Source organism: Prionailurus bengalensis, chromosome D3 (genome assembly GCF_016509475.1).
Source record: "Prionailurus bengalensis isolate Pbe53 chromosome D3, Fcat_Pben_1.1_paternal_pri, whole genome shotgun sequence".
In the NCBI taxonomy this organism is placed as follows: domain Eukaryota; kingdom Metazoa; phylum Chordata; class Mammalia; order Carnivora; family Felidae; genus Prionailurus; species Prionailurus bengalensis.
Window position 1 is genome coordinate 37,309,590 of NC_057356.1, and position 13,863 is coordinate 37,323,452.

The window sequence follows — 13,863 nt, forward strand, 5'->3', positions numbered from 1 at the left end:
TCCTGATAGCAGGGGCCACCAAGCAGGTAGTTCATAACAAGGATCCAGGTGGGAGGTACACCCATGCCCACAGAACCATAGACGTATCTGAGGAGCTCCACATCCAATTCCATCAGAGTCAGGGGGTCAGTTTGGGGCTCTGAGAAGTCAGGGGAAAGAGAGGAGGCTGAGTTCAGAACACAGGTCCCCTGACTGCCTCTACAGCAGTACTTAAAGCAACATCCAACAAGGAAGGGATGGAGGGGAGACAGAAAGATCCTGAATATTCCTGAGTCTTAACCAGAAGAAACTTAGAAAGCGCTAAATTGAATGGAGCAGACTGGCTGTGGCTGTAACTAGATTAACTTTTTCTGCTATCTGTCAGAAATGGGGGATTAGAGTTAGAATATAAATTTCGTTGCCAGAAATGAAGAAAATTATATCCTGTGACTGTGAAATTCATGTGCATTACAAGACTGATTGATTTTCCTCAGCCTCCATTTCTTTAATGTTATATGTGAATATTCAGCTAAGGTCAAATTGTACCCAGAAGCAGCAGCCCCATGGTCTGCAAATACCAGAAGAGCAGATTCTGGCTGGCCATCTGGCCTTGACCTTGGATCTTTTACCTGAGCTCTAATTTAGAGCTGGGGTAGCTTTATAGGTCCAACCGAGGCTCAAGAAGAGGGCCCGGCCTGGAAGCACGTGGGCTCAGGCAGGTCCTTGGTCCTTCCTGAGAGATGGAATGCACCATCGGTCCCTGCTTACACGAGTCAACATGCTTCCAGCTCCGCTGCTCACAGGAGGGGCCTGACCCCTCTGCTCGCCTCTCCTTTCCTAAGTTTTGCTGCAGCCTCTTATTTTTTCTGCAGTTTACCAAACAACTCCAGTTCATAAAAATCTCTTTTATATAAACTAGGGACTCTTGGGTTCCACGTCAGTGACATTTTGGGTTCTCTTTGACTTACTTTTGTAGCAAGATGAAGTTCTGCCAGAGGTTTGTTAGAGGTTTGTTAGAAAGATGCACATTAGCCAGAGTCATTTTGAAGCAAGAAAGAACTGTCAGGGGTTTACATAAGTCTTGACAAATGAATTTTTACCACTAACGAACCCATTTTCCCAATAGTGAGGATGTTCAAAACGCTATACACGAGGAGACCAATATTTCTGCTGTCCACAAGGACTGGCAAGCATGACCTTTGCCCTAGAACCGGGGCAGGTATTGTTCATAAAGGGCTGGTTAGGGGATTACAGTATACCCTTACCCTGGGACTCTGGGAATTATATACTGAAACTTTGTAGCATTCTGATAAAAACAACATGGAGAGCCCAGAATACAAGAACTATGTTGGTATGTTGGTTTTATGAAAATCGAGTAGCTGCAATGGTAAAGGCTCTTGCAATCTGGTTCTACCCAAAGAAATGTGAAAAACATATGTAACTCCTGAAAATGTCTAGCTTGCCAGGACTATTATTCATTTTCTATCATGCAAGTTCCATAGCCCTGATCAGCAGGCCAAGGAGGATACATGTGCTTACTTGCAGAGCTTCAGTATCTATCTCAATATGCAGTTTAGGGGAATTTCACCAATAACATAACATAGGGTTGTGTTTTTTTGAGAGAAGGATAGAGAGCAAGCAGGGGAAGGGCAGAGAGAGAGAGGAAGACAGAACCCTAAGCAGGTTCTAAGCCATCAGCGCAGAGCCCGATGTGGAGCTCGAACTCACGAACTGCAAGATCACGACCTGAGCCAAAATCAAGAGTCAGATGCTTAACCAACTGAGCCACCCAGGTGCCCCCAAAATATAGGGTTGTTTTTATACACAGTACACAATGCACCCTTCAATAGTGTCTGGGCCCAAACTAAATTTGATATTTATGATGGCCTACAAAAAGGCCTGGGCTCTTATGTCTGCATGATTGTATGGCAAGAACATTAAATGAAAAACCTCTATTATAAAACTCAGGCAAGCATTCTTTGAGACCTGGGCTGGAGAGAAAGGAAATGAACACACCATAATTTCAACAGATGGATTCAGATGTTCTGACTCCTGCTTAAGTTGTGGAGTTAGGCCAGCCATCTGCTTACAGATGTGAAGTAGTGATTCTGTACAAGGAAAGGAGGGATATCCTAAAAAAGTAGTCTTCCAGATGCATTAGAAGGAACTGCTGTGATAGGGCCATATCCCCTAATATCAGAGAATCTATTATTCACAGGACCATATAGTTAAGAACTGTATTACATTCAGGAAAGTCTGATTAAAAACATTTCCAGAGAATGCAACACTCACAAAGGTATTTAAAACAGAATAAAACAGAGAAAGTAATCCTAGTCAGGGCACCTAGGTGGCTCAGTTGATTAAGTGGCCTACTCTTGCTTTTGGCTCAGGAGATGATCTCATGTTTATCAGTTTGAGCCCTGTGTTGGGCTCTGCGCTCATTGAGCAGAGCCTGTTTCAGATTCTGTCTCCCTCTTTCTGGCCCTCTCACGTGCACACATGCTCTTTCTTTCTCAAAAATAAGTAAATGTTAAAAAATTAAAAAAAAAAAGAAAGTAACCCTAGTCGATGTGCAATGATACTCAGCAATTACCCAACATTCGGTAAAATACCTACTGAACATCCTCAACAATTCTATGAAAAATATTACCAGTACTATTAAAATTTCTTTTTACAGATAAAAAAATAAAGGCTTAAGGAGAGTTTGTCACTCATCTGAGGACCCATAGCTGGTAAGACTAAGATGTCAGTCAGATGTAAGATGTAGGATTCAAACTCAGGCAATAGGACTCCAGAACCAAAACTCTTTGCCCTGTGCCTCAGGTATTTCCCCCAGGCTACCTGCATTATTGTTACCTCTCTTGCGGTGGTCACTAATAGCGGTCTATGAATAGGCAACATGGCCAGTTTTCAGGGAAGTTCCTCCTCACTACCAAAAGAGCAAACCACAAGAGAATCGAAGCACTCATATAGTTCTAGGGCCTAGGAAGCTACCAGTCAGGTTTCCAAGACGTTTCACAAGAAACTTGGAGTTCATTAAGGGATTGTTGGACATTTCCTGTGGATTATATCACTGCACTAATTTATTTTAAAACTAGAAATGTAATATGCAAACTTTATGAAAAAAAATATCCTAAAGTAAAGCTGGGACATCTAATGACTGATTTATGAGTGAGTTATACATATCTCCAGACTATACCACTCTTTAGTCAATTTACAGAGAGAAAACTATTTCCCAAGTTCAGAGTTGATCAATCCTCTGCGAGTGATACTAGTAAAAATCAACAGCTAATAGCTTAGCCCCTGTCCAAGAAAGCCAACATAAAGAACAGCTTATAGTCATGTTGACAAAAGATTGGGAAACATCTACTCCAATCAAAGAGTCCACAGTGTAGCCATCAGATTAAAACACCACTAAGGAGGGTCAAACCTTCAATATCGGGTTTTGTCCCTCATCCTCTTCCGACATCTCTTCACTTGCAGTACCTGAGCCCCTCCCCATGACCATATCCATTGTTGTGGCTTCACTTACTGGCTGAGGATTCTCTACTCTTTGGACAGATCACTCTTGAGCTCAGATTCTTCAGGATGTCAAATCATCTTCATATGTTCTCCTTTACCTGAAACTCATCATGTCCAAAATCAGCCCCTCCTTTTCCCCAGCCTCAGGAACCACATCACTACAACTCTGACATTTTTCACACCTCCCCCATCTTTGCCCACCATACTGGACAGGTCCATAAATTGGGCCAAATCTGAGAGACACATCTCTCAAAACATCTTTTTTTTTTTATTTAGTTGTATATCTAGTATACAAATTTATGATATGTCAGCTACTGCACACCTAACTTGTCTCCCAATATCTTGTTCTGCCATTTTAATATCCTTTACATAAATCTGCAAAGGTTGCTTAAACAACAATTATATAATGCCATTCTTTTGTTAACTGTTCCAAACTGTTCCAAACTCATTAGCTGGTATAAAAGTATCTTTACAACCTGCCTTAGCTTACCTTTTCTAACTCATCTTACCCTACTCCAATCACAATTGCTACAATTCATCCATAATAATCTAATAAGGGATCCTTTAAGTAGGCTGGTAAACAGGAATCAATGACAAGAGAGTATAGTGGTTAAGAAAGAGGGCTTTTCAGTTGGACTGACTGATGTGAACTGAATCACAGATTTACCACAAGTAACTTATGTGTTCACTCTGAGACCTGACCTTCCCTTGTCTCAAAAAAATGGGATAATAACATAAGGTTATCATCAGAACTAATTAAGATAATCTGTTACCTATTATAATACTTCCTCCTCATCAGATATATCTAAGAGCAAATTTTCAAAGAAGAAACACTTTGTACAAGTATATTATTATTAGTTAATTGTTGTCCTCAAGGCTTATATTCGTTAGTTTCTAGAGGTTCTTGAAGAGACAGTTTGGAAAGAGAATTGAAATAGTTTTGTAGCAATTAAGAAACATCCTGTTGAGGCTCTTATACTACCCAGTTTTCTATGCCACTGACTTAATAATTCACTGAGTACATAACTATAATATGCCCATATTATATTACCTTCATTACTGTGCTATATCTCCAAATATACCTAAGTACAGAAATTTCACCTTCTACTTCTTAACATCCTAACATAACCTCACCCAACACAGGATTCCTGGTAGACCTTCAATAAGTACTGAGGTCAGAGTGAGTTATCAGGCTACAGATTGCTAATCCTCATGATAAATACCAACAGCTAAATGCATGAGTTTCTGATGTTGCTTAACCAGGATGTTTTTTTTCAAGGGAATAAAGATTATACTTCATAAAAGGGGGAAAAATGCTTTACAATGCCTTTTGTCATGCTGTACTAAGCAAAATGCAAATCAGCATAAACCCATGGGCACACAAATTAAAATTAAGCTTTGAGCAATGAACCATTTTATAATTGCAATGTTGAGAAACACAGTTCATAACAGGAAGACCATATTTCTCCAGGTTATCTGCACTTGATACAAGTAAATGTGCACAGTGCTTATAAAAATGTTGACTAGTATTTGACTGCAAAAGAAAAAGGCTGTGAGTCTGGCCACTAGTTGGAGATCATCTCACAATGCTTCCTTAGAGAAATGTTCCTCTCTAATATTCTGTCTCCATAAATTTACAAACGTTTTCTCTGACAGACATGTTTTGAGGATTCAAAAACTTGTATCCAGGGGCGCCTGGGTGACTCAGTCGGTCAAGCATCCAACTTTGGCTCAGGTCACCATCCCACAGTTTGTGAGTTCAAGCCCCACATCAGGCTTCGTGCTGACAGCTCGGAGCCCGGAGCCTGCTTCAGATTCTGTGTCTCCATCTCTCTCTGCTCCTCCCCAACTCATGCTCTGTCTCTCTTTCTTAAAAATAAACATAAAATGGGGCGCCTGGGTGGCGCAGTCGGTTAAGCATCCGACTTCAGCCAGGTCACGATCTCGCGGTCCGGGAGTTCGAGCCCCGCGTCAGGCTCTGGGCTGATGGCTCAGAGCCTGGAGCCTGTTTCCGATTCTGTGTCTCCCTCTCTCTCTGCCCCTCCCCCGTTCATGCTCTGTCTCTCTCTGTCCCAAAAATAAATAAACGTTGAAAAAAAAAATTAAAACAAAAAAATAATAAACATAAAAAAAATTAAAAAAAAAACACAACTTGTGTCCATAAGTTATTCTGAACTTCATCAGCAAAATTCAATTTATTGAGTACCATAGATATGGCTGACCATCATAAGCAATTACTATGTACCAGGCACCATTCTAAATACCTTACACATACTCACTGGTTCGATCTTCACAATAACCCTATAAGGTAGGCACTACTACCTCCATTTTACAGATATGACAAGTGAGGTTTAAAAGAAAAATTCACAAGTCCATGATATAACATTAATAAAGGGTACAACCCAGATTTACACACAGCCTATCCATTCCCAGAGCCTCTGCTCTCACTCACCATATCATACATATTGCACTCCTAAAGTAGAATTCAGTACGTGTTAAGAGTTTTAGGCCAAGCTTTGGGAACCGAAAAGAAGGAGAAATTACTCCCTATTAAAGTTCAGGAAGGACCTCAGGGAGAAGGATGTGCAGGATGCTGACTGGTTGAGATGGAATAGGAACAATGTGCATTCTGGTGAACAAAGTCACACAGCTAGGCAGGTGCAGGCAATGGGGTGGGATGGACAAGGAATCTGACTTGGCTGGTGATGCAATAGAAAGCATAGCTGTAACAACTCTTCAGTTTTCACAGGAGGACACGATGGGGTTTTAACTACTGGCCTATGCAAAGTTCTCTCAACAAGGTAACAGGAGTAGAGACATTCTTTGGGAAGATTAATTAGATTTTTTTTGAAAGCTTAGGAATTTTTTTTCTCAGAAGATCATTTTCCTTACTTCGTCTAATAGACTATTTTGGATAATAATCCAAAAATCAAGAACTCTTCACTGGGAGGCCTACTGGACTGAAACTAACAGGATAAAGCTTAATAGGAATGAAGATGAAGTTTAGAAACTTCAGCTGTACATGTTTAGGATGACTGCTTCCTGGCAAGAGTACAGTTCATATGAAAAAGATGAAGAGATTGTGGCCAAATTCAAGGTCAGTACAAGCTAAAAGCTCTATAAGGATGCCAAAAAGACTAAGTGGAAGGTAAGCAGCATAGAAGTATAGAAGTGTATCACACAGAAAGGGGAGATGATTATCCTAAACACAGCAGAACTGGAATTCAGCTCTGGGCATCATTCAAAGGGTAGAGGTTGACAGTCGAGACTGAATTCAGAGCAGGATTGATGAAGACAGACAGTCAAGAAGCTGTACCATACGTAAAAATGTTCAAAGTACTGGAGAAATTTAGAAGCATGATCACGATCTCCAAATATTTCAAGAACTGTCTTGGGAAGAACAATCTGTTTAGACTCACAATACAAAAATAGAACCAATGAGAGGATAATATAACCAATGAATCATTAATACTAAAGGCCAGTTCTACATTAGCTACACAGGAGGGATGTTACTGAGTTACATAAAGGAAACAATCAGTGTCCAATGGGCATCTACAGGCTAGCCAAAGACAAGATAATGCTTTTCAAAAGAAAGTTCACCTTGGGGCGTCTGGGTGGCTCAGTCAATTAAGCATCCAACTTCAGCTCAGATCGTGATCTCACGGCTCATGAGTTCGAGCCCCACGTTGGGCTCTGTGCTGACACCTCAGAGCCTGGAGGCTGCTTCAGATTCTGTGTCTCCCTCTCTCTCTACCCCTTCCTCGCTCATGCGATCTCTGTCCCTGTCTCTCAAAACTAAACAAATGTTAAAAGAAATAAAAAAAAAAAAAAAGCTCACCTTGCTGAACATGGGAGTATATAAACACTAAAAGACAGAAACTGCGAACCTACTCTTCGGGAATTTGGAGAAGAGGTCAGAGAGAGGGGAGTGGTAACATGGGAAGAAGGGAGAAAGAAGGTGTGGAATGTGAGCTGGACTTTGACAGATGAATTTGTTTACAATCCAAAGTGGTCAAGTAACTGCCAAAAAACCAAATCTGCAGTAAACTGAATTGTAAACAGGTTACTGAAAATGCTCAGTGAGTCCACTTAGGGCTTAAGAACATACAATAATTCTCTGCAACACATTCCTTCTCAAATGTGTACAGTTCATAGAGGGTAATGTGATCCTTTCCCTTCTTTTCTTCCAACAGTATCCCCTCCACACACACGTGCATGCACGCGTGTGCACAGAAGCACCAAAATGTATATATATAACACCATGGAAGAAGAATAGATACTACCTTCTCCCTCAAGAGAACAGGTCAGAAAAGGAAGTAAATATGGTCAAAGAACAAGAGCGCCTGGTGGCTCAGTCAGTTAGGCGTCCAACTCTTGATTTCAGCTCAGGTCGTGATCCCACAGTCTTGAGAACAAGCCCCGCATCAGGCTCCATGCTGAGCATGAAGCTAGCTTGCTCTCTCTCTCCCCTCTTCTTTTTCCCTCTGCCCCTCTCTCCCACTCCCACACAGTCTCTCTCTAAAATTAACACACACACACACACACACACACACACACACACACACACAAACCAGAACGGTCAGAGAACAGAGAATATGGGGGCCCCTTTAATAGGAGAAATGGCCTCCCTGGATTGTTCCTAGTCCTGCAGTGACTTCCACCAACACCTCAAAGAGTTTTCCTATTATCTCTGGAGTGGAAAACACAGTAACAAATTTTGTCATTCACTCAGCATCATGCGGGAAAAAATGCCCAGGCTTCAGACTCAAACAGATTTTGGTTCACGTTCTTGTCCTGACACTCATCAGCTGTATGAAATGTGGGCAAGACACTTGGCCTCATTTTGCCTCAGTCCCCTTACCTGTCAACTGTGAATACCCATTTCTGCGTGAAGTTTCTTGTGAATATAAAGGAAACAGTATTCATAAAACGCCTGCAACCACTCTGTGATTCTACTCCTACCATTACCACCAAAATCTATAGGTCGCTAGTGTCGAATGTTTTGATAGCTCAGACATTTCTGACACTTTGGAAATGACACTTCTTGAAAAAGCTCAAAATGGGCTTATCTAATACTGGCTTCTCATTTCTTCTATTTTATACATTAGAAAGCAGTTTTGCAGGGATTGCAACCTCTCAGTGGTGAGGGATATCCACAGACTTCCCTAATTTGAAAAGAGACTAAGCTTTGGGGTGTTTTGATTAGGGATAAGGCAGTGGGGGAGGGAGAGCAGCTGAAGCCAGGGATGGATAAAGTGATAAACCTTGTCATGCTTTATAATTAAAACATACGAGAAGATTCGTACCTACTGTATAATTCGAGGTTGGCAAAGAATGTAAGACAATTACTATATAATATGCTATTATTTAAAAAGAATCTTTTCAAGTAGGTGAACGGTCTGTGAGCGTCCATTTTAATTCTACTGCTATGAAGCACTCAGTGTTGAGCAGTCACGTAGATCCCGTGGACGCCCTACACCAGCACGCAGCAGGCTTGGGCTGCCGTGGGCTTACTGTCTCCACATCTCCAGCTCTCCTTCTGAAGTTCATGGAGGCATTATTTGGGATGAGCTCTGTAAGCCATGGAACAGGAAGAACTTAGTCCAGAAGTTTCAGACAGTTATGTACTGCTCTAGTACACAAATAACTGAAATATTATGTCTTTTCTATCGTTTTAAACAGAATAATGGACCTTTCATGTCCAAAATAGTGATTTTTGTAAAGCACCTGGTTGGATTCTTGCGAAGTCTCCACCAGAGTGACGTGCATCTGGGTAGGAAATGTCCCTTGATATAAGGCCCCAATTTTACTACTATGTATATTCACATGAGAAATTTTAAACGTTTACATCTTCATGTTCATTTAATTAAATACTTTAACATACAGAGTATTAAGTACACTAATCTTTCTAGCTAACAGAGACAAGACCTGTTTACTCTGCTCACTTACAGGGGGCAGAGTTTGCTTGGTCCCTGAGCTTTGTAAACCTATCATTTATTCATCACTAAAGTCCCCTGGCAATGAATGGCCATCTCATCTGCACTGACGTTGTCCAAACACTGCTCTCAATAGTTGTCGTCCCCTGAAATAATCTACAGCCTTCGCTATCACTAAGAAACCATTCCGTTTTTCTCAATCCCCCCCTTCCTTCTGTTTAGATAAGCACTTGGGGGTGTCAATTGTTCATTCGAGGTGCAATCTTCTTTCAGTGAATGGTCTTATCACGAGGTCACACTACACCTTCAGAATAGCTGAAGGGCTGTTACACTCTGTCTCCCAAGATGGTGGTGAATCGCTTCCCCATGTCTTTACTATAATGATATTGCACATCTTGACTGAGTTGCCTTCACACTCTGCTTTTGGAAAATTTCCAGGCAGGGTCTGCGTTTACGTCAGCAAGATGGATTCAAAATACCACCTCTGGGGTTTTAAACGGGCTTTGAAACACATTCCTGCACTGGGCTCAACTCAGGTCAGTAGGAGGCCTTCCAGTAAATCTGTTACTTCACTTTGTCATTCTACTTAATGCAGAGGGGTACTGATTTCCTCGTAGCTCATCTCGTAAGTGGTTTTACTTTTCTACAATTTCTGCCGGAACCTTGGCTAAAAAGCCTCACATTATTATGCCCATTTTCTTCAGAGCTCCTTATGTTTAAAGATTCTGCTTGCTTAGGTAAGCTAAACATTGTTCTGTTTTCCATCTGATTCTTCTTCCTTCAGCTTTAGGATCATAAAAATAAAGTCCTTTTTTATATTTTCAAAGTTAAATACAAGCCTTATCTTGTTAAACTTGCCTTTGATTGGCATGGTTACTATTCAATTGGTCCCTTAGTTTATAGTTTATAAACTATAGTTTATAGTTTAACAAGGGCCTTACAAAATTCATAACAGATAGGACATGTACCACGGGGGTGGGTCAGGGGGCAGTTACTACATGCAGAACTCTAGGGGCTATCAAAACAAAATTATAGAATGGCAAATTTAACAACAATTTCCAGATATAATGCAAATCCCTTACTACTTACAAGACTTAAAGTAAAAGAAAGACTCCCTTATTTAGTAATAATCATCAAAGCAGGGAAGTATACAATTATTTTCACAAACAAACGAGCACATCAAGCTACCGCCACATCCTGGACATTATGCTGGAAAACATATCCCCTATGAGGGACCTTGGTTTTGCTTACCACACTCTGAAATCTAAAGGTAAAACTAAAAGGAAAAAAAAAGCCCTTACCCCTCTACACACTTACTATACAAGAAAAGCAGTATTTCATCTAAATGGACTTTCTTACCACACTCCAATCTAAAAAGACAGTTCAATAGGGCTAAAGTAGAATTTACCTCTGATTACAAAATACACTAGTAAAACAATTTTAAAACAATAAAGAAACTATAAACACAGTGGCAAAACAAAAGATGATGCTACTTAACTAAAAAGAACCTAGAACAGTCTGAAGCAAATGATTCTAATTTGAAGGAAACGAAATTCAAATAAACAACAAAACCACCCTTCCTAATACCTCCCCTTCCTCTGAAAGACAACGCAAAGGACAAAAACAAGGGAGGAAGAAAGGAAGAAAGGAAGAAAGAAAGAACGAACGAATAAGGAGTCACTGCCAGAGGGGCTCTGTGGGTAATAATGCTCTAAAAATTAAACATGGAAGTAGGTTAATAGACACTGTGGAATCCTTTCTGGGAAGAGCATGCATTTGTGTTTCTTGAAATAGACCTTCTGCTTGCCGTGAATCAGACTAATGGATGGCTTTGAGGGTACGCTCTAACACAGGTACTGATTTCTCCGAGAAGGTGCATGAGGGAGGAGTATGCGGAGGCCGGGAAAAGATGAGAAGAAATGGACAAATGTGGCACACAGAAGTCGCAGGCACAGTACTTTTATGTAGGGCACGTACATAATGGGCACTCCACCCACCTGGCTTCTCTAGGACCAGGGCCACAAACACAGCTGCTTCTGCTTGGCGCGCCTTCTCCCAATGTGGAAAACAAGAGGAGAGACTCAGCAGCCTGACCAAAGAAATACATGAATTCCACTAAAGAGTGGAAGCACTTGCTTGGGTAATGGAGGCTACCTCAGGAGATGTTTCCAAAAGTAGATGATTATCAGGAAAGACTGGATTGGAGTTTAAAAACTCCTGCTCAGAAGCAGGAGAATCAAAAGATCTCTAAGACATTAATTTTTATGCATCTATTAAGATTCCATGTTAACTAGTCTTCCCAAATTAGTAACAGTACTTATGTGCTCTCCTTCTACAGTTGAGCTTTAGAAACTTACATCCACACTGTAACAAAAATCTTCTTTGAAAGGATAAAAAACCAGTTTACAATCGCTTAACATTATGTACCTATAATCCACTAATAAAACCATAAGCCCCACTTATACATTCACTTGAAATGGATTTTTAAAAAGCTACAGCAACCATTTACCTACCCTCTTCTCTCCCTTCTTAAAAGAACCAGTCTGCGGAAAGAAGCCTGCAGCCCAAGTTACTGATCTAGGAAGTGCTCTGTACCTTACCTTTTAGGAGGTTAAAAGTCTCACGGATGATATTCTTAAGGGAGAAGCATAGAACATCTGTGCGACCGTGTGTCCTCATGGCCCAGAGGTGGGGAGGCCATCCTCCAACCCACATCCACCACCACACACCCTCTGAGCACTGCCTTCCCCTCCGGGACAGGACAGCACTAGCTGCCTCCAGCTCAGCCGCCAAGAAACAAAGGGTATTGGAGTTTCTTGTCTAAGTGGTAAACTAATTCCCACTGCACGGTAACTATTTAAAGAAATAGTGCCTGCAGGACAGATCTGCCTCCCAGCCTTCCTGTTTGTGTCCCAGCTCCAATTTTCACCCATTTCCTAAGGAAGACTGCAAAGTGTAATCAGCCTCAAGAAGCCTGAGATTTATGAAAACCCGTGGAGTGTGTGAGGGCAATTTTTGGACACAGTCTCTCCCCCTTTCCTTCTTTTCCCAGCTAAGCAGATAGGAGGCTTTATTACAAGTACTTCCAAAGTCAAAAGCAAACACACTGTATCTAGAGTGATTTGGTGAGTCTTGACTCCGGAAAGATTTTAAACCTGAAATGTAGAAACAAAAGAATTTGTAGATAATTATTCCAACATGTATCAAGTAGTAATGCAGACAAAAAACCATGCAACTTAGGGTCAGAAGGCAAAGGCTTGATTCAGAAAACCTTTGCAATTTGCTAGCTTTAAGTAAAGAAATTCATCCAATCTTCCTGGGCCTTCCATATGAAATTCATCCAATCTCTCTTCTCAAAGCCTCACTTTTTTTTGTCTGAATAAATGGGACTAATAACAAGCACTTTATGTGTCTACTCTGAGAACCTCATAACTGTAAAAGACCCCATATTTTGCCTTATATAAAAGTCAAGATCATGCTGTCACTGCATCATGGCATCCAATTTCCCAGCTGCTATTACATAGTATCAGACATTAGTAGCTGAATGCAATGACCTAATACATCTCTCCTCTCTCCAAAATTATATTATGTATACATTTGTTTACTTGTGTATTGTCTGACTTCCCCATTGGTAATGAATACTTAATAATGATTCCCAGGACCAAGAATAGCACTTAACATTTATTAACCTGCAATAAGTACTTGTTTTTAAATAAATGAAGAGATAAATGCATAATTTCAGACAAAATAAACCACAATGCTCTACACACAGTAAGCCTATAACGAATACTTACTGAATTAATGAATGAACCACAATTTTTTTCTCTAGAAAAACATCCCAGGAAAAATGCAATGCTATAGAATTTTAAGACAAGTTGGAGCCCTTAACAACAGTTGACATAAATACAACTCTATGTTTTGTTAGATCACCCTGTTCAAATATATGAAGATGGTTAATGTACAGATTTTTTACAACATGGATATGAGGTACAAAATCAGTATGAATTAATTCACTGACAAAGAGTTTAGCTTAATTTAGAATATACCTAAAATCCTTCCTCAGGTCTGTTTCTGTTAAAAATGTAAACTCCTTTCCTCTGGTGCCCTTCACGTCCTCCAGCGGTGGCGGTGGGATGTGATAAGGACTCATTGATTTTTTTAAAAGCATTACCCAGACAATAAGGATACAAATGTGTGGTCTCTTGTGGGTCTTACGATCCAACTGCTAATGTTTAATATAACATAACATGCTGGGAGACAGGATAGTCTCAGGGATCTGAAACAAGAGATTTAGTTTTGAGCCTTCACATCATTGCCTGAATCCAGTTCAGGCCAGTTCAGGCCAGTTCAGGCTAAGAGAGACTAAAAATCAATTCTTTGATGGCTGCCCATTAATCTACCATGCATGAAGAAGACAGCAACTCTA

The 13,863-nt window shown here is 40.6% G+C and overlaps 1 protein-coding gene across 4 annotated transcripts in view; it reads right to left on the bottom strand.

Moving 5' to 3' along the window:
* The window catches only part of ARHGAP28 (Rho GTPase activating protein 28), a 194,188-nt gene that overhangs the window by 129,546 nt on the left and 50,779 nt on the right, over nt 1-13,863 (bottom strand). Inside the window, exon 1 of one of the 4 annotated variants that reach the window (XM_043558330.1) lies at nt 12,038-12,161. The exons of the other annotated variants lie outside the window; for them this stretch is intronic. The gene's annotated coding sequence lies outside the window, so the exon portion shown is untranslated. Of the gene's footprint in view, nt 1-12,037; nt 12,162-13,863 lie in introns of those variants that run through there. 4 annotated transcript variants of the gene reach the window in all.